Consider the following 21,341-nt stretch of genomic DNA (forward strand, 5'->3'; position numbering starts at 1 on the left):
CAGGTCCAGTCCAGGCAGTGGCCAACCACATATAGCTTTGTAGCACCTACTAGGTAGCCCTAAGCCAGTCACAGCATTCTGAAACTGGCCTGCCGGGGAGCCCCTCCCAAGAGAAACCCAAAACAACACAACACACCCAAAGGCCACCTTCAGACCACACCACAGCACTACCTGGTTATAGCCCCATAAGCAGCACACCCAAAGGGGGAGGGATCTCAGCAGGCACAAGAATCTATGGGGGGTAGGGGTGAATCCTTCTCTGAGTGGTTAGCCCTACGTGGGAGCTCACACACTGTGGATATAGTCAACCTTCACAATCATTTAGCCTAGAAGTCAATCCCACCCACTGACATGCCAAAAGCAATTAAGGCTCAAATACAACAGAGAACACACACAACACACTAAAGGAACACTTCCAGAACACATGCATAGGGGATCAGGGAGACTACACCACTGGATCACATAGGACACGGACTATTTAAAGCCACCCAGCAAAGACTGAGAGACATAGGAGATCTACCTAATATATAAAAGCAAACACAGAGAGGCAGCCAGAATAAGGAAAAAAGTAAATATATCCCAAAGAAAAAAAACAAATCTCTGGAACTAGAACTAAATGAAATGGAGGCAACCAACCTACCAGAGACAGAGTTTAAAACACTGGTTGTAAGAATGCTTAAGGAATTTAGTGAGAATTTCAACAAGAGATAGTAAGTGTAAATAAGGACATAGCAACCATAAAAAAAGAACCAGGCAGAAATAAAGAATACAATAACTAAATGAAAAAGATACCAGAAGGACTCAACAACTGACTAGATGAAGCAGAGGATCGAATCAGCAATTTAGAAGACAAGGTAGTAGAAGACACCCAATTGGAACAACAAAAAGAAAAAAGAATAAAAAATTTAAAAAAAATAGTTTAAGGGACTTTTGAGACAACATCAAGCATAACAACATTTGCTTTATAGGAGTATCAGAAGGAGAAAAGATGAAGCAAGGAATCAAGAACCTATCTGAATAAATAATGACTGAAAACTTCCCTAACCTGGTGAAGGAAACAGATATACAGCTCAAGAAGTGCAAAGAGTCCCCAACAAGATGAACCAAAAGAGGCCCACACCAAGACACATCATAATTAAAATGGCGAAGGTTAAAGACAAAAAAAGAATCCTAAAGCAGCAAGAGAAAGACAACCAGTTACTTACCGTGTTTCCCCAAAAATAAGACCTAGCCGGACCATCAGCTCTAATGCGTCTTTTGGAGCAAATATTAATATAAGACCCGGCCTTATTTTAATACAATTTAAGACTGGGTCATATAATAACATAACATAACATAACATAACATAACATAACATAACATAACATAACATAACAACATAACATAATATAATACCAATACTGGGTCTTATATTAATTTTTGCTCCAAAAGACGCATTAGAGCTGATGGTCCGGCTAGGTCTTATTTTGGGGGAAGCACAATACAAGGGATCTCCCATAAGACTATCAGCTGATTTCTTCACAGAAACTTTGCAGGCCAGAAAAGAGTGGCAGGAAAAATTTAAAGTGATTGAAAACAAGGGCCTACAACCAAGACTACTCTACCCAGCAAGGTTAGCATTTAAAATTGAAGGAGAGAGAAAAGAAAGTCAGAGAAATTCAAAGTGTTAGAGGAAGGTTCTCCACTGCAGAGAAAGAGGAGGCCAAAATGGAATTCAAGGACCTGAGGGAAGCCTCTAGGAGCTGAGAGTGGTACCCAACTTACAACTAGCAAGAAAAAGGGGACACGGTCTTACAGCTACAAGGAACTTCATTCTGCCAACAACAGGCAGAAGCTTGGAGGAGACCCTAAATTTAGGTGAGAAAACAGCAGTAATTTCAGCCTTGCAATACTCTGGGGAGAGAAGCCGCCCAAACTGTGTCAGCATAGTAGTGCAAAAATGGGAGAAGAATTTACTCTAAAGCTCAAAACCTTGAGGGCTGGACATAGCCTTCTTTTAATCATTTCTCAATATGGATAAGAGACTGAACAACAATGAAATCAACTATTCCCCGCAGTATAGAGTAAATAAAAACTAATATAAAATAGTAGAAACAAAAACAAACAAACAAAAAAACACACGCTTACACATGTACCACTTTAGAACATATTACATGGAGTTCTGTCTTCAGAAGGTTTAATTTATTTTTTTTTTGCCTTGCTTACTTAGGATACTGCAAAATTAGCTTGCTTTTCCAAAAACATGGGGGAAGGCTGGAAGGGTAATCATTTTTAGTGTAAAAAGTTAAAGAACAATTTTGGATACCTTTCCTTTGAACATCAGGAGTCCAAGGAACAGTCAACCAGTTTTCTAGATCAGGAATGATGATATCATGCCAATGACTGTTCCTAACAATGAGGGATGTTAACATTTTGGAATATTTTAGAGGTGGGATAAAGAGTGAGCAAAAAGAATGAAGAGGAAAAGTAGAATAGATTGTGGAATCTCCTTTCAAACACTTTTTTTAAAATAAGATATTGATTAATTCATCCAATAAATTGTTAGTAAATACCAATAGATGTTCAAGATATAAAAGTAAATGAGGCAGATAGAGACCCTGCTTTCAAGAGGCTAATATGCAAGAGGGGAAAAGAGGTCTGAAATAAATCAACTATAAACAAATAAAATATTTGCAAATCAATAAAGGGTTAAGGCAACGAATAACATGGATAACATGAAATGATCTCTCTGAAGAGGTGACATTTAACTACTACCTCAAGGATGAGAAGAAGCCAACCATGACAGGATAAGAAGTAGTATTTAAAGTAGAGGGAACCAAAGACACAAACAGTCTGAGACAGGAAAACATTAACAAGCAAACAATCAAAACCAAGAAAACATCTGAACTGAGAGTAGTGTAGGCAAGGAGGACAGGGCATGTGATAGGGCTATAAAGGCAGTTCACTTTCAGAAATACAAGGTCTTGTGAACCAGATTGAGATGTTTAGATTTTATTCCAAGCACAATGAGAAGTTGATGAAGGATTTAAAGAGAAGCAACAAAACTCAATTTGCCTTTTCAGAAGCTGAGTGGAGAACACATTGAAAGGCAAAAGAGTGGGAGCAGAGAGAACAATTAGGAAGCTGTTGTAATAGTTGAGACAAAAGACAATGGTGGCCTGAAACAACTCATGTACCCATCAAGGGATAAATGTGATATATATATATATATATATATATATATATATATATATATATATATACACATATATATGTATATATATATATATATATCACATACACATTATATATATGCATATATGTATAAATGTGTATATATGTATATTTGTGTATATATGTATATATGCATGTGTGTATATATACACACAAATGTGTATGTGTATATATACATGTGTGTATATATGTGTATGTGTATATATGTGTGTATGTGTATATATGTATGTGTGTGTATACACACACACATACATATATCATGGAATGCTATTCAGCCTTAAAGAGGAAGGAAATTCTGATACATGCTAAACTATGGTTGAAACTTGAGGACATTGAGCGAAATAAGTCTGTTACAAAAGGACAAATACTATATGATTCCACTTATATGAGGTACCTAGAGTAGTGGAAAAATTCATAAGGAAAGAAATAAAATGGTGGTTGCCAGGGGCTGGGGTAGGTGGGAAAGTAGGGAACACGGGGAGTTATTGTTTAATGAGTACAAAGTTTCAGTTTTGAAAGATGAAAAGGGTTCTGGAGATGGATGCTGATGATTGCTGCACAACAATGTGAACATATTTAATGCCACTGAACTGTATACTTAGAAATGTTCAAGATGGTAAATTGTATACCATATTTATTTTAACACAAGGGTTCTGGAGATGGATGCTGATGATTGCTGCACAACAATGTGAACATATTTAATGCCACTGAACTGTATACTTAGAAATGTTCAAGATGGTAAATTGTATACCATATTTATTTTAACACAATAAAAAAATAAAAAATGTTTTCTTAAAAAAAATTGAAGAAGAGATAAAGAGCTACCCAGACAAGAAAAAGCTAAAGGAATTCATTAGCAGCAAACCAGTAGTAAAAGGAATGAAAAAAAGGACTTCTTTAAGAAAAAGAAGGGGGGAATCAAACAAACAAGATCAAAAATGTGAATAATAAAATGGAAATAACTATGTACCTATCAAAAATCACTTTAAATGTATTTAAATTCTCCAATCAAAAGACATAGGGTAGCTACAATAGTTGAATAGATAAGAAAATAAGACCCAGGCATATGCTGTCTTCAGGACACCCTCCTCAGATTGAAAGACACATATAGACTGAAAGTAAAGGGATGGAAAATGATATTTCATGCAAATAGAAATGAGAAAAAGGCTGGATACTAATACTTACATAGGGCAAAATAAAGTTTAAAACAAAGACTATCATAAGAAACAAAGAAAGAATTACATAACAATAAAGGGATGAATGCAACAATAGGACATTATCCTTGTAAACATTTATGGACTCAACATAGGAGCACCTAAATATATAAAACAAAGATTGACCAACATAAAGGCAGAGATCAACAGTAACACAATTACAGTGGGGGACTTTAACATACCACTGACTCTAATGGACAGAACTTCCAGACAGAAAATCAACACAGACGCAGCAGCCTTAACTGACACACTAGACCACATGGATTTAACTGATATTTTCAGAGCACTTTACCCCCACAGCAGGAGAACACACATTTTCAAGTGCACATGGAGCATTTTCCAAGATAGATCACATGTTAGGCCACAAAACAATTCTCAATAAACTGAAGAAGATTGAAATCATATCAAGTGTCTTCTCTGACCAAAATGGTATAAAACTAGAAAATAATTATAAGAAAAAAAGTGAAAAACACATAAACACATAGAGGCTAAATAACATGCTACTAAATACTGAATGGGTCAACAATGAGATCAAGGAAGAAATCAAAGATACCATGAGACAAATCAAAATGAAAATACACCGACCCAAAATTTATGAAATACAACAAAAATAATCCGAAGAGGAAAATTCATAGCAATGCAGGTCTACCTCAAGAAACAATAAAGATCTAAAAAAAAACAAAACAAAAAAAACAGTCTAACTTTATACCTAAGGGAACAGGAAAAAGAACAGCAAACAAAGTCCAAATTGAGTACAAGGAAAGGAATAATAAATATCAGATGCTCAGCATCACTAATCATCAGAGAAATGCAAATAAAAACCACAATGAGATACCACCTCACTCCTGTCAGAATGTCCATAACCAATATATCAACAAACAAGTGCTGGCGAAGACATGGAGAAAAGGGAACCCTCGTGCACTGTTGCAGAGATTGCAAATTTATGAAGCCACTATGAAAACAGTATGGAGGTTCCTCAAACAACTAAAATAGAACTGCCTTATGATCCAGCAATCACACTCCTTGTTATTTATCCAAAGAAATCCAAAACAAAAATTCAAAAATAATATATGCATCACTATGATTACTGCAGCGCTATTCACAACAGACATCAAACAAACAAAATACCCGTTAATAGACAATTGGATAAAGAAGATGTGGTACATATTTACAATAGAATATTACTCTGCCATGAAAATAATGAAATCTTACCTAGGGGATATTATGCTAAGTGAAATAAGTCAGACTGAGAAAGATAAGCAAAATATAATCTCACTTATATATAGAATCTACAGAATAGAATAAATGAGCAACAAAACAGAAATAGACTCATAAATATATAGAATAAACTGATGATTGCTAGATGGGAGGGGGTGGGATTAGATGAGAAAGGTGAAGGGATTAGGAAGTAAAAATTGGTAGTCACAAAATAGTCACAGGGATGTGAAATACAGTGGGGGGAATATAATCAATTATGTTGTAAAGACTATGTGAGATGTCAGATGGGTACTGGACTTATCAGGGGAATCACTTACTAGATTATATAAATGCCTAACCATTGCACTGAACATCTGAAGGTAATATAAAATTAAAAAAATAAACAAATAAGTCATGGGGATGTAAAGTATGGCATAGAGAATACAGTCAATAATATTGTGATAGCATAGTACGGTGTCAGATGGTTATAAGATTTATAGTGATCACTTCTTTAGGTATATAAATGTTGAATAATGATGGCATACACCTAAAATTAATATAATATTGTATGTTAGCTATATTTTAATAAAAATGTTTTTATTAAAATAAGTTTTAATAAAAATAAAAAAAAGAAGTGGTACACATATAAGATGGAGTATACTCTGCTATAAAAACAAGAATGAAATCTTACCATTTGCAACAACGTGAACCAAGAGTGTACTATGCTAAGATAAATGTCAGACTGAGAAAGACAAACACCATGTGATCTCAGTTATATGTGAAATCTAAATCACAGAATAAATGAACAAACAAAACAGAAATAGACTCATAAATGAAGGGATTAGGAAGCAAAAATTAGTAGTTACAAAATAGTTACGGAGATGTGAATATACTATCAGGAATATACTATCACTCAATAATATTGTAAAAACTATGCACACTGTCAGATGGGTACTAGACTTATTGGGGGGAATACTTCATAAATTATATAAATGCCTAACCACTGTGCTGTACACGTGAAACTAAGTAAAATAATATTGAATGTCAATAATAACTAAAAAAATATACAGAGGGTCCCAAAAACATGTATATACATTTTAAGAAAGGAAAAAACTGTATTAAAATTGTAATAATATATACCGGTAACAAAAGATGAATACAAGTCACTTGATTTCTGTCTTTACAAGAGATACTCAAAGTGGTTACCATCAGCATAACTTTAATACACTTTTTTCCCTTTCTTAAAATGTGTAAACATTTTGTTGCCACCCTCTGTATATGTATAGTCATGTATGTAAAGTAAAGCATAGGGAAGGAATAGAGTCAATGGTATTGTAATAACTATGTAGGGTGTCAGATGTGTAGTAGACTTGGTGGGCTTTTCACTTTGCGAGGGGTGTAAATGTCTAATCATTATTATGTTTTGTACACCTGAAACTAAGAATAGTAAGAAAAAAAAAATCAAGGTTGTCAGCATATTTGGTTTCTCCTAAGGCATCTCTCCTAGTCTACAAAATGGCAATCTTCTCATTACGTCCTCACAGGGCTTATTCTCTGTTATGTGCATCCCTGATATCTCTTCCTCATTGTATAGGGACACCAATCATATTGGTTTAGGGTCTCACCTTCATGAATTCATTTAATCTTAATTACCTCTTTAATGTCCCTATCTCCAAATACAGTCATATTGAGATTTAGGACTCCAACATACACATTTTGGAGGGACACAATTCAGTCCATAACAAATATTAAATATTATTAATCATCTATATATGATTACGTGGACCATGATTAAGCAAAATATAATGGCTAAATGGGCAAAACTAAATTTACACTTAAACGAATTAAAGTTCTATTTATTGTACAGCTTTAAAGGTCTGAGAATAAATACACTGCTGACCAATTTGCAGTTCCTATGCCTAGAACCTAATTTCAGCATAAAGATAGCTCTTTCAAATTATAATCAGAGCTTTGACAGGTGTCCTCCAGTGTCATCCAAACTAATACCAAGCTCTAAGAACTCATACTGTTGCACTTATGAGTAATCAAATCAAATAAATTGGTCCTCAGCCACTTTTGTCTAACTTTAAAATATAACATACTTCAAGTTACCTGCGAAAGCAAAAGAAATAACTCAATACTTTTTGATCAATCTACACTGTGCAGTCAAGAGGAACAATGGATAACGTTACATTATCTAATTTCAGTTGATATCCTAAGGGAAATAAATTAAATGCATTGAAATATTTTTAAAATAGGTCATTTTTCAAATTTATATGACAATATTTAAGAGAGAGATCATTTTAAAAGGAATTATGTTACAAAAGTATTAATATTGCTGTAGATTTAAAAATACAATATTTTATTAAAAAGGAAATATTAAGAATTTCTGCTCTTCCAATGAATACCAATGGTTAACAAAATGTAATTAAAATTAATATATATATAGAATTAAATTAATAAATAAAATTATATATAAATTATATATAGAATTACATCAATAAGTTAATATATAAAATTAATACATGTAAATTAATATATAAATATATAATACATAATTTAATATTAAATTAAATTAATACATATATTAAAACTAAACTATAAATTATATATATGGCAAAAAGAAAAGTTAATTGCAGAATTCTTTATTTTTTTTCTCAATTGAATAATAAAGTCAGTGATTAATTTAAGTCCCCTGTATATCAGGTTTAGCATATTTTAACCTACTCCTCTTTATCCTTAAGTAATTCACAAGCACTTTTCATGACTAACATATTCAAAGAGCACATTTACTTTCTTTATTCTCTATGATATTTATTGTTTCCATTTAGCCTTGTCAGTTTTAAGCACTCGGTTCATTTCCATTTCTATCTTTTCTTATTCCAATTATTTTCAACAAAACAGACATTCATTTTTTTGTCTGCTTAGTTTGACCCTTGACATAGTTAAATATCATCTCTAAAAATTGATGACAACACAGGGAATACATGAAGCACTGGATATTTTGGTGGGTTGAGTGTTTCAAAGAACAGCCACTGCTCCATTGTGGAAGACAGAGAAGATAGTAATGAGAGGGCAAATGCCAATTACTGATAATAGGCAAAAGGCAATCCTTGAGGATTCTATGTTAATATTTGAAACCTATGTTTTTGTCTTTAATTCAGTTTTTCACAGCATGTTCATATTAAGATGCCTTTGTCTGGACAATGGTTTCCCTCACGTTTCCTTTTCAATTTTGCAATATTTACCTCAGGTTTCAAGAGAGGTGACATATTAATGCCCCACTATTTGCCAATACATTTAGTTAAAAGGGAAATTTGATTTGCTATATTTTTCTGCGTGTCTGGGGAATCTTTCTAATTTTATGCACATTACACTCCAGATCAAATCTCGTCAAAATGCCACAGACACTTTAATGATTAATATACTAAAACTATTAATTTCCAGAGCACACTCTATTTGTAGTAACAGCAATTTTTATTTCAGATTCAAGTTCTCACATATCTAGACAAATAAATTATCGTTGTCATTATAAACTTTTCATTTAAAAGCTAACAATTGATTCCCACATTGTGGAGAAACAACAAAAATGCCAAGGAAAAAGAATATATAACAAACATATTTTATGATAAGCACACATGGAAATCAGCAACTTACTTTTTAACTGAGAAAAATCACCAGCGAGAGGTATGTATTTTCCTTTCATGAGAATGGACCTTACTTTGCACAGTCCTATACATTTTACTTGATTTAGTTTTTCTTTTGTGTACTTTCACTATACTCCAAGAGCAATTCACACAATTCCTCATAGAAATAATAACAATAATAGTTCATCCTTTTTGAAAGATTGTACATAGAACTACCCACTCATAACTAAATGCACATGCCGTAGGAAAAAAAAAATCCATTAAGGAAATTTGGAACCAGTACATCTGCTGAAATCCACAGCATGATACAAAGCAAAGCTAAAAAAAATTGTTACCACCATTGTAGAATTGGACTTAATGGAAATCTAGGGCATTACCCTGCCAATGGCAACTACAGAAACTGATTCACTTTGTATTTTTGCCCAGAAAATAATCACTTTAATGTGACATTAAGATAGATTTTATTTTGTGTTCTAAGAATTTGTAGAATTTTATTTTGAGGGTAGCAAAAATTACAGACTCCAAGGGAACATGCAAACACCTAACAAAATGTACATGGAAAGAGGAAAGCAAACACAGCTTTTTGAACTCCAAAAGGAAACAAATAAATTATCTGGAATGATGGCACCAATATTATATTAATTATATTAATCACAAAGTTCTAGAAAAGTTGTCTAATTCTATATAAATGTGTCTGTATATTGGGAGAGTCACTGAAGATTTGATTTAGAAATTCAGAATTTCAAAAATGTTATTGTTATATAGTACTGATCTTCAAACCTTGAATTAGGGTTAGTTACCTTTACTCGAAATCTCTTAGGTGTTTATATAGATTCATAATGTATAAGTGATTTAATATGGATTATTAAATGGATTAATAATAGTTTCAAACTACTATTCATTGTATACATGTAATCTTCTATTTAGTTGTGTTATTAAAACTGCTTCTGGGAGTGGAAGGGCGTCGATATGTCTTGTTGGTTTTTATGGTGGGAATACTCACACAAAGGCTGATTTTAAGCTGCTAGTGTGGTTCTGCTAAACTGCAGTTGCAAGAAGATGCATATGTTCTGCTTTTACACGCCAGCGTGAGCCGGTTCCAGTATAAAAATACACCAGTTGGGAGGGTATTCTGCAACATTTTGAGGTAACAATCATTCATCGTCCTTTTTTAGAGATGTGGAAATTGTGGTGTTACCACATATATCATATATTATCATATATTGATATTAGCAGTTTGCCTTTCCACTCATTTAATCATATGGATTCATTGAAAGCAAACAAGAAATAAATGAAACTTCATTGATCCTTACTGATGCTTACATAAGGTTTTGAATTCTCACTGTATAAGTTTTAAGCAGGAGCTTTTAAATGACTCAAGATGTGTGATGCAATGGTATGTGGCTAGAAGTCAGTTGCTTCTGACAGCCTCAAGAAACATCGCAGTGCTGTGCAATGCCTCTGCGTATAAAACCATCTCTCGCAATCTCCCTCTTCCTCTCTCTCTCCCTCGCCCTCTCCCTCTCTCATTCTGCCCGTCTTAAAATTCATTCTATGTGGACAATTACTAAACTACCCTTTTGGATATACAGATATGACTATTCTTTTCTATAAAACCAATTGAGTAAGAACTATTTAGTTATATACTTCATTTGAATCTGTGTAGGTTTACATCTATATATGAGATAATATTTTACTGACATTCATCTGGTAAATAAATTAACAAATCTCAGAAAGTCATTTCAAATTTGTGTACAAAATAAGGCGACTTTAAAGTGTTTCTTCTATATAACAAGTCACTGTATTAACCATAAGTCTGCAAATTAAAACTTACTAGAGCCTTCTAGAGCCAAATTAAGACTGGACTTTGTAGAACAGTGGGCAAAAAGCATAGACTGATAAAATCAAAATTTCCATTTTATTTTGATACTGTATTTAATATTCTTTTTAAAATTATAGCTCTTGTTTTATCACAAAGGAAGTTTTACAGAGTTCATAATGCTACTACCGTGTTTCCCCGAAAATAAGACCTAGCTGGACAATTAGCTCTAATGCGTCTTTTGGAGCAAAAATTAATATAAGACCCAGTATTATATTACATTACATTAAATTACATTGCATTATATTATATTATATTATATTATATTATATTATATTATATCATATTATATTATGTTATATTATATTACATTATATTATATCACATCACATCATATCATATCATATTATACCGAGTCTTATAGTTAAACAAGACCGGGTCTTATATTAATTTTTGCTCCAAAAGATGTCCGCCTGATTGTCCGGCTAGGTCTTATTTTCGGGGAAACATGGTATTTATTTTAGTTTTAAAAGTTTGGTGGAAGAAAAACATTCAAAGAATATATTTCAAATTTTCTCTATCCTTTATAAGCAAGTCACTTAGTGCAATTGCTTTGGTAACTTTGATTCATCAGAGAGAATCAGAACTTTTAGTATTCCTAAAAAATGTCATCTTTGGAAATATTATGCCTTGCTTATAAAAATTAATACCCTTCTAAAATTGGTTTTTAGATTTGAGAGAGATTAATTTCTTCAAAATATGTCTATATTTCCTCACTAAAGAAGAAAAAATTTACTGAGGAATGCAGCCTATCTATGCTATTTCTACTTCAGAAGATGTTTCCCCATGATATTAATAGTATTGTTCTCTTCAACAAGACTTTCTATATGTCTTATCCCGTGAAAGAGGATTATAATACATCTGCAATTTCTTTTTTTTTTTCATAAATTTATTTATTTATTAGTTTCAGGTGTACAAAACAAGGTAATACTTAGACGTTCATCATCCATATCCCTCACACTGTGAACCCCCCTCCCGCCATCCACCATCCCTCCGACCCCACACCGAACCATCACATTATATATATAAAATTATAGTTGGCATTCATTAATGTCCAGCCTCTGGTGTCCAATGCCATGATCAGGTATCCACAGCATCCCTGAGGTGGTCTCCCAAACAGGACGCATGCCCATCGGATACCCAACAAAATCTCCACAACATTATAGAATACCTTCCCCAAATTAATTTTCAAAAAAAAAAACCCGAGGCCATCTTGTGGTCACCAGCTGCCTCCAAATCCCTTCACCTTTCCCCTTATCCCCAACCCCCTCCCACACACCCATCTAACCACTCTCGGTTTTTTCTCCACGTCCCCAAAACTGTCTCTGATTAGTTCATTCGCATAGTCTTTTCTTTAGATTCCATATATAAGTGAGATCATATGGTACTTGTCTTTCTCTTTCTGACTTATTTCACTTAACATAATGTTCTCTAGATCCATCCATGTTGCTGCAAATGATAAGATTTCTTTCTTCTTTATGGCTGCGTAATACTCCATTGTATAAATGTACCACAGCTTTGCTTAAAATTTGTCCAACTGTTTCCCTACATGTACTATAAAACTAACCTGAAACGTTTTATAAAATTTTGCTTTTTTTTTTTTTTCAGTTACATTTGACATTCAGGCTTATTTTATATTATTTTCACATATACAACATAGTGGTGAGACATTTATATAATTTATGCAGTGATCCCCCGATTAGTCTAGTACCCCCCTTCCAGCATTATACATAGTTGTTGCAATATTATGTCTATCCTGTACTTTACATCCTCATGACTATTTTGTAACTACCAACTTGTATTTCTTAATCTCTTCAGCTTTTCCACCCAGCTTCCAACTACCCTCCCCTCTGGCAACTATCACTTTGTTCCTTGTATCTATGAGTCGGTTTGTGTTTTGTTTCTTCATTTATCCTTTAGAGTCCACATATAAGTGAAATCATATGGCATTTGTCTTTCTCAGTCTGACTTATTTAGCATAATACTCTCTATCCATGTTGTCGCAAATGGTAAGATTTCATTTATTTTATGGCTAAGTAATACTCATTGTACGTATATGCCATAATTTCTTTACTCAATCATCTATTGATGGTCACTTGGGTTGTTTCCCGATGTCAGCTATTATAAATAGTGCTGCAATGAACATAGGGATACAGTAGCATATATCTTTTTGAATTATTGTTTTGGATTTCTCTGGATAAATACCCAGAAGAGAAATTGCTGGGTTATAGGTAGTTCTATTTTTTTAATTTTTGAGGAATCTCAAAACAATTTTCCATAGTGGCTGCACCAATTTGCAATTTCACCAATAGTGTGAGAGGTTCCCTTTTCTTTGCATACTCACCAACATTTGTTGCTTGTTGGTTTATTGATGATAGCCATTCTGAAAGATGTGAGATAATATCTGATTGTGGTTTTTTTGCATCTCTCTGACAATTAGTGACACTGAGCATCTTTTCATAGGTCTATTGGCCATTTCTCTTTGGAGAAATGTCTATTTATGACCTGAAATAGAATTATTCTGAGAAATGCGTTAGAAAATGAACTTCATCCAATCAAAAGATTACATTGGACATTTTACTAAAATGTATGCATTGAATGTATTTAACTGAAAGTTCATAAATTTTACATAGGCATTTGAGAGTCTGCCTTTGTCAGCTTGAGCTGACAAAATACCATAGGTCAGATGGATTAACCATAGAAATGTATTTTCTCATAGTTCTGGAGGCTGGAAGTCTAAGATCACAGTGCCAGGGTCTCGTGCAAGCTCTCTTCTTGGATTGCAGAAATTACCTTCTTGCTATGTCCTCACACGGCAGAGGGCAAGAGAGCTCTTCCGGTGTCTCCTCTTCATGATCTCATTATGAAGGCCCCACCTTCATAATCTTAAATAAACCTAATTATCTCCCAAAGCCTCACCTCAAAATACCATCACATTGGGGTTTGGGGCTTCAGTATATCAATTTTGGGAAGACATAATTCAGTCCATAGCAGAGCTCAAAGATATTTTCATAACTGCAAAATCCAATGTTAAAAGTATAAAAAAGGAAAAGACACTATAAATAGTGTGATGTTATTAAACATCATCAATAGAATACAAATATAAATTTCCTAAATACCAGAGCAATAATAACTCTAGACAAAGAAAATAAACCACATAGAAGGGCACATTACATATAACATAAAGGCCAAATTATCATTAACAAAAATACCATGATAGAATTAGAACCAACCATATCTGTTTTATCAACAAACGTGAATGCAACTGACCCTTATTAAACAAACAAAACACTGTTAATTGGGTCGCAAATGGAAATCTATTTCAATACTTTATTTGCGAGGCATAACTAAAGCAATACGACTCTGAAAGACTAAAACTTAAAGGATGAGAAAATTAAACCTACCATCAAACAGAAAGAAAACGAAGAAAGGAGGCATTGCTATTCTAATACTAGAGAGAGAATTCAGACCACAGATATTAAACATATCATTAAAGAAAAAGTTTAAATTCTAAAGGCCATGCTCACAGTACATATATAACAGTTATGACCATATATACAACAGTGCTAAAAATAAATGCAACCAATTTAATAAATCAAAAATTACATGAGAAGCAAAAATAGAAAAAAATGTATTTATAGAAGATGTAACACACCTCTATCAGTCTAAAAAAACTCAAGAGGAAAAAAGTAAGCAAAAAAGTAAAATATATAAACCGTATTATAAAAAAAAAACATAGATCTTAAAAAATAAACCAGTATTTAAAACAAAATATTAGAGAATATTGTTTCTTCTCAAGTAAACATAAGACTCACAAACATTATCATATACTAGAACATAAAAGAAACATCAATTTCACATCAAAATTCCACAAAGTAGAAATAATGCAACCTATATTTTGATCACAATGCAGTGAAAATTAAAAAATAGAAGATTTATGAACTCCAAAATTAATAACAAAACAAAAAATTCAACTACTAAAATAAAATGGGTAAAATTCATTAAACTGCAACTTAACACTGTCACAAGAAGAAATAGAAAACAATATATAACTAAGAAAGAAATTTAATTTCTTATCAAACCTCCCCTCCTCACAAAAAAACCCAGGTCCAAATGGTTTGACTAGGGAATTCTAACAAACCTGAAAGAAAAATTAGCCCTAATTCAAAGGAACTGTTTCCGTGTATATAAAGACATCATTGACTAATTTGTATTGTAAAGATGGCATAACAATTAAAAAAATCTAACAAAGACATTACAAAACAAACAAACAAACAAAAACTACAGACCAACGTAGGTAATACAATCCTTATTTTAATATTTGCAAATCAAACCCAAGCATATAAAAGTATATAAAAAGTTTGATATGTCATGACCAAGAGGGATTTATCCAATATTTTAAGTTGGATTAACATTTACAAATTAACTAATATGATTCATTATGTTAACAGGGTAGAGGAGGGACCATATTATCATTTTGGTAAGTGCAAAGAAAGCATATAAAATCCTTAAAAACATTTGACACCTATTAATGATCAAAATTGTCAGTGTACCTGGAATAGTAGAAAACCTCTTCATACTGGTAAAGGGCATCTATGAAAATCCTAGGATCAACACGACACTTAATGGTGAAGAACTGAATTAGTTCCCTGAGTTTAGGAACAAGCCAATAATACCTGCTTTCACTACTACTCTTCAGTATTGACCTGAATAAATAATACATCTACCTTTCATGACTGCTTAAATTTCTCAATGAAGTAGAAAGCCAGTTTATTGTTTGAAACAGTGAAGACTGAAGATATTTTACTAAAGGTTTGAAGGGAAAGGAAGAGTGCAAAAAGTTTATTCTGCACGTGGCTAAAGGAATAGTTAATGGAAGCAAGGTCATATGTCTGCTTGAATCAGGGCCTGTCACTGATTTGGTCATGGTATGATGTTGCCAGTCAATATGGCTGAGCACTTTTTTCCAGATGCTCAGTGATGAGAAATGGTTTATACTTCAAAGGTACACTCCATTTAATACATTTTTCAAATGTGCTAGTCATGCTATTTTAGACACTATAATTTTTAGGGAAATGGCTATTCAATGTTGTAGTAAACTGCTTTAGAACGTCTCAAGTCAAAATCAGTGAGAACATATTTCACAACCAAATGTCTTTTTAAAAGGTAGACACCCAGATTTAGTAACTCACAAAAAATTAAGTATAAAATCTAAAAGACACCAAAAGGAGACCATTAAACAAACTTAATTTTCTGTAAATTACATATTTTTCTCACAAATTTCTATTTAAATGATTTATCATCAAATTATTTAACAAAAATTGCCATCAAGGAAATCACATATTTTTTATAGAAACAGTAAATTAGCATGTAAGTAATATTTAGCATTTTAAACATAACAAATGACTCATCATTTCAGTGAGTCTAAAGATACTTTTACAAATCCTTATCGCTTGAACACAAATGGAGATGCTCTCATTATTACAGCAACATTGTCAGCATATTGCTTTAAAACAGATTAATGTTATGGGGAAGAAATGCACTAACATATCTTTTTAATTCAGGCCTGTTTCCAAGAAGAAGCAGTAATGTTATTTATGGTTTAATAATTGTAAATAAATTTATATTAAATTTAATTTTTGCATGTGAAATCATAGTTTACCGAAAAGTTAGGCAATTACAGCATGAACCATACTCAAAATAATATATAGATTGGGAGCCTATGACACAGAATATCAAGTAAGACTAACAGTATTGGAAGACAATGTACTTTAATAAAAAAGCATTTGATATAATATGATTCGCTTCCAATAAACTGCTGTCTTGAATTTCTTGGCAATGTAAATTAATTCAAAGAATGTGTTCCATACTGTGTGGTGTGACCTAGATCATAAAATAGAGGAACAGAGAGTGAGCTTGTACTTAAGTGAATTCATTAAAAGAGTTCAATAAAATGTTCATGCTTTTCAAATCAGCATAGTTCAGAAAATCAATTGTAATTTGTTAATAATTTGAGTCTTTTCTATGTAAATAGTCTAGACCGGTGTATTTTCCCTCCTTTTTTTATGTGTGTGTTTAATTTTGTCTTGTTTTGTTTTGAGAAAAACAAACTAACAAACAAAAACACTGTAGCAATAAAACCCAGAATGAAACCCAGCATGGTTTAACATAGTGTACTGGAGTATAAACAGTGTACTGGGGTAAAAGAGTTTTTATGTTGTATTTAATAGAGCTTTGCTTTCAATGGACATTCATTTTTCTGGTGCATTCTATTGCAACATAATCCTGAGTTTCAATGAGTCCACTTTGGAGCAGATTTGGATGATAAAGCAAGTGAGACAAGTGACAAAGATCTCTCAAAATATGGAGGCTTGGGCTTGTCAAATGGTCTGTACCTTGCCAAATAAAAGAAGGAATACGTGGTTATAAATAAGATAAAATGAGATGAAGTAGAAATAAGAAAATGGAAATGAGGAAGACAAGTCACAAAGAAGTAAAGTAAAACTAAGTTTCTAGAGCCTTTATAAGGAGATAAAAACAGTGTTAAATGTTCTTATATCATGTTATCTTTAGTGTCTGGGGATGATTTTTTTCCCCAGTGCTCCTAAGTCAAAAGAAATATACAGCAGCCACATTGTATTAAGTAGTTAAGTACAATTTCATCAGGATTTATGTTCTAACAATTTAGTAGCCATTTTAGAAAAGTTACACACAGAATATAAAACAAAATTATGTCATTATTAAACTTTCACAATTATTTACTAATAAAATGTAAATGTGTGCTTTAGCAGCTACTAAAACCTTTCCCACTTGTCTTCACACAGACCCCTAAATGCCACGCTGCTTTTAATTCTTTTTCTCCTATTCTATTTACTCACTCTTCTTCTCCAGAGGGCTCATCCTGAGACAAATGGCTGTCTGCTCACCTAACCTCCAGGAAAGCATAGTAAGTCAGTTCCGACTACACCATTTGCCTGAGTCTGAGGAACAACCTTACCAGAATTTTCATGCATACAACTCTTCACGTTAACAGTAGACTACAATAAAGTGAACAGTAGACTACAATAAAAAGTGATACATTTTAAGGGGAAAATACAGAAACTTACATAAACATATTAAAGAAGTACACAACCCATATTTACTGTTATGAATCGAGTAGAACTGTCCAGAGATGATATTATATAATTTGATACCTGACAAATGAGAACACAGACGATAAAAAAGGATGAGGAAATATAATGTGACTATAGTGTAGAGTGAAAACATCAAGAAATGAGGTTTGATATGCAATCCATGTCATATCATGAAGTGCTTATAAATTGCAGTATGTTGACATGCATGGTAAGATTGGTATTATTAAAAGATGGTGGCTCTGGCTGCAATTTGAAATATGGTTTTCTGCTAGGTCTTCTTGTTGTAAGGAACAGAAAGTCTCTTAGACTAGCTCAAACAAGGGATGGAACTTATCTTTGTAACTGCAAAGGTAAATATGAGGATCCAGCAGTAAAGGGACAAAATCTCTTGGCTATCCACTAACAGTAACAGAGGAAGGTCTTATAGAGACTAGAGAAGATGGGCAACTCTAAAAAGCTCAACAGAAAGAGGAATGCTCTAGTTCACTAATTTTATTCAGTCTCTTATTTTCTCTTTTAATTTGCTGGATGATTGTTTTTATACCATGTCTTTTTTCTATACCATCATTTCTTTTGTACTTAGCTTACATTTTATATCACTGCTTTGATCAGTAGATAAACATCTATTTATGTCTCTTAGTATACCTCATGGCTTCTTTCTATTCTACATCTTTTAGCTTCAGTGCCTATGATTAACTGAATTACTTACTAAGTATTTCTTAGATTGGACACTAGAAGGAAAAAGAAAGAGGCGCGCACACCAAGAGACAAACCAACATTGGGAAAGAGACATTGACAAGTCTAACTTGCTTTTAACAACAACAACAAAATTATAACTTAATGCTTTCCAATCAATAGTCATTCCTCTACATAAGTTATAACTATCTAGAAGGTCAACTCTGATGGACACAAGTTTGCAACATGAGCAAAGTCAAAGAGCTGGACAATTCTCTTTAGAAGAAGCTGTGAGAAAGGCAGATCAAAAGCAGGGAGAAATTTTAATGATCTCTAACACAGAAAATGATGGCAGTCATCTAGGGTTATGATCAAGAAGAAAGGGAAGGAGATAATTAGATGGATTATAGAAATGTTTGTTGATCAATGAAACAATACCATTAACTGTCCAGCCAATCCAATTAAATAACATAATACAGCTGATTTATAATAAGCACACACTCTATATTGCAAAGTATCTTACTAGGTTAACCCTTTAATCCTAATAGCTACAAATTGAATTTAACATTATCCATTCCCATTTCATAAATAATGAAACAGGCTCATTGATAGATAAAGGTAATGAAACCACTTAAGGTCACACTACTAACAAGAATGGAGCAAGAGTGTCTCAAGTCTGTACCTTAACTATTGTGTTAATTGCTTATATTTCTCTTTTCCTCCTCTGCCATCAGACTACCCTAGACCACTGTTTCCTATTTTTTAAATGAGTTCTCTAACTGGTTTTTCACTCACCACATACCAACTGAGAAATTATAACAGACCTGCTAAAAAAGCTGTAGTGACTTTCCATTGCCTCAAGATGAATTTCCAATCCTTAGCAACAAAGACAAGTCCCTGTATTGTTTGTGACATGCTGAAATCTACACCAGTGGCTTTCAGGTATGTTTGCATAGAAGAATCACTCAGATGCTTTTTAGAAACTATTGATATCAGGCTCCACCCCTGAGATCATTTAAATCCCATCTCTGAGTATGAAACCTCTCCAGACAATTACTGTGTACAGTCAGCGGTGAGAACTTGACCTTTATCGACTCTTCACCCTTCACTGGATAAGAACTTTTTGTGTTAATTAATTAATTAATTCAGAGTATTTATATTCAGTAATCGAAACTAATGTAATCTATATAACATAACCATTGCTAATTTGCTATTTGATTATAATTCTTAGAAGTCATGATCCATAGTTGGTTTTATTGTAATAAAGTTCAGTACATAGACTAGTGCAGATAATTTAACAGATTACTAACATATCATGAAGTTTCTATAAACACAACAAATCACCATTTATAAATGTGGATTAAAAGCAAAAACAAATTTTAATGAAATTATTTTGTAAATATATAGTATTTTATTGAAATTACATATGTCTTCATTATTCATAATTATTTAAAGAACCATATATAATATACATTCAATGCAATTTCATGATCATGAGACTTCATAATTTCATTCAAAGTATTTACTGATATATATATATATATATATATATATATATATATATATATATATATATATATATACACACACACACACACACCAGTGTTTTGGATCAGTATTTGGAGGATGTGTAGAGTTAAATCAGATGTGAGTCTTGTTTTTATGATGACTACAATATATTAAAGAAAATAAGCTAGACATGAACCTAAATGACTGTATTCTAAGATAGGAAATAATGTAATATGAATGAATGGTAGAGATAAAATAGTTATAGGATGAGGGAACACAAGAGCATAACTCTAAAGCATAAAAAAAAAAAAAGACTAAGTCACCAAAGTATTTATGGAAGACATAAGTCATAACAGTATTTCCTAGTCAAGACAAAAAAAAAAAAGTGCTTCATGTGCTTCTATGTTTTATGCACATAGAAAACCTTTTACTATTTCCTGTGACAATATTTGGGGTATTATTTAGTTAACAACTCTTCTTATATGTTTGCAAATAAACACACAAAATAACGGGTAAAAACATATTCTTTTCTAGGGAGTGGTATAAAATATGTATTTTAATAATCAGCAGATTTAAGAAACTACTCCAGAAAAGAATTTAAAACAAATCTCTCACATAGCTGGTAGTTATAGAGCCTTATCTCCCTAATGCAGTGCCATCATAGGTACATGAAGAAATTGTTGGGGTTTTCTAAAATATATATTTTAGATTAGCCACAATAAGGAACTCATAGAGTCCTGTTCATGTAAGTGAAATATTAACAATGGCAGAAAATGTTAGTCTACAGGGCTCAAACAAGTTCATTCTTTCTTATGTTTTAGCCCTGTGATGCTTAAAAGAAAGTTTTGAAAAACCAATTACTTTTCCTACTATT

This window comes from Rhinolophus hipposideros (genome assembly GCF_964194185.1).
Source record: "Rhinolophus hipposideros genome assembly, chromosome: 6".
Taxonomy (NCBI): domain Eukaryota; kingdom Metazoa; phylum Chordata; class Mammalia; order Chiroptera; family Rhinolophidae; genus Rhinolophus; species Rhinolophus hipposideros.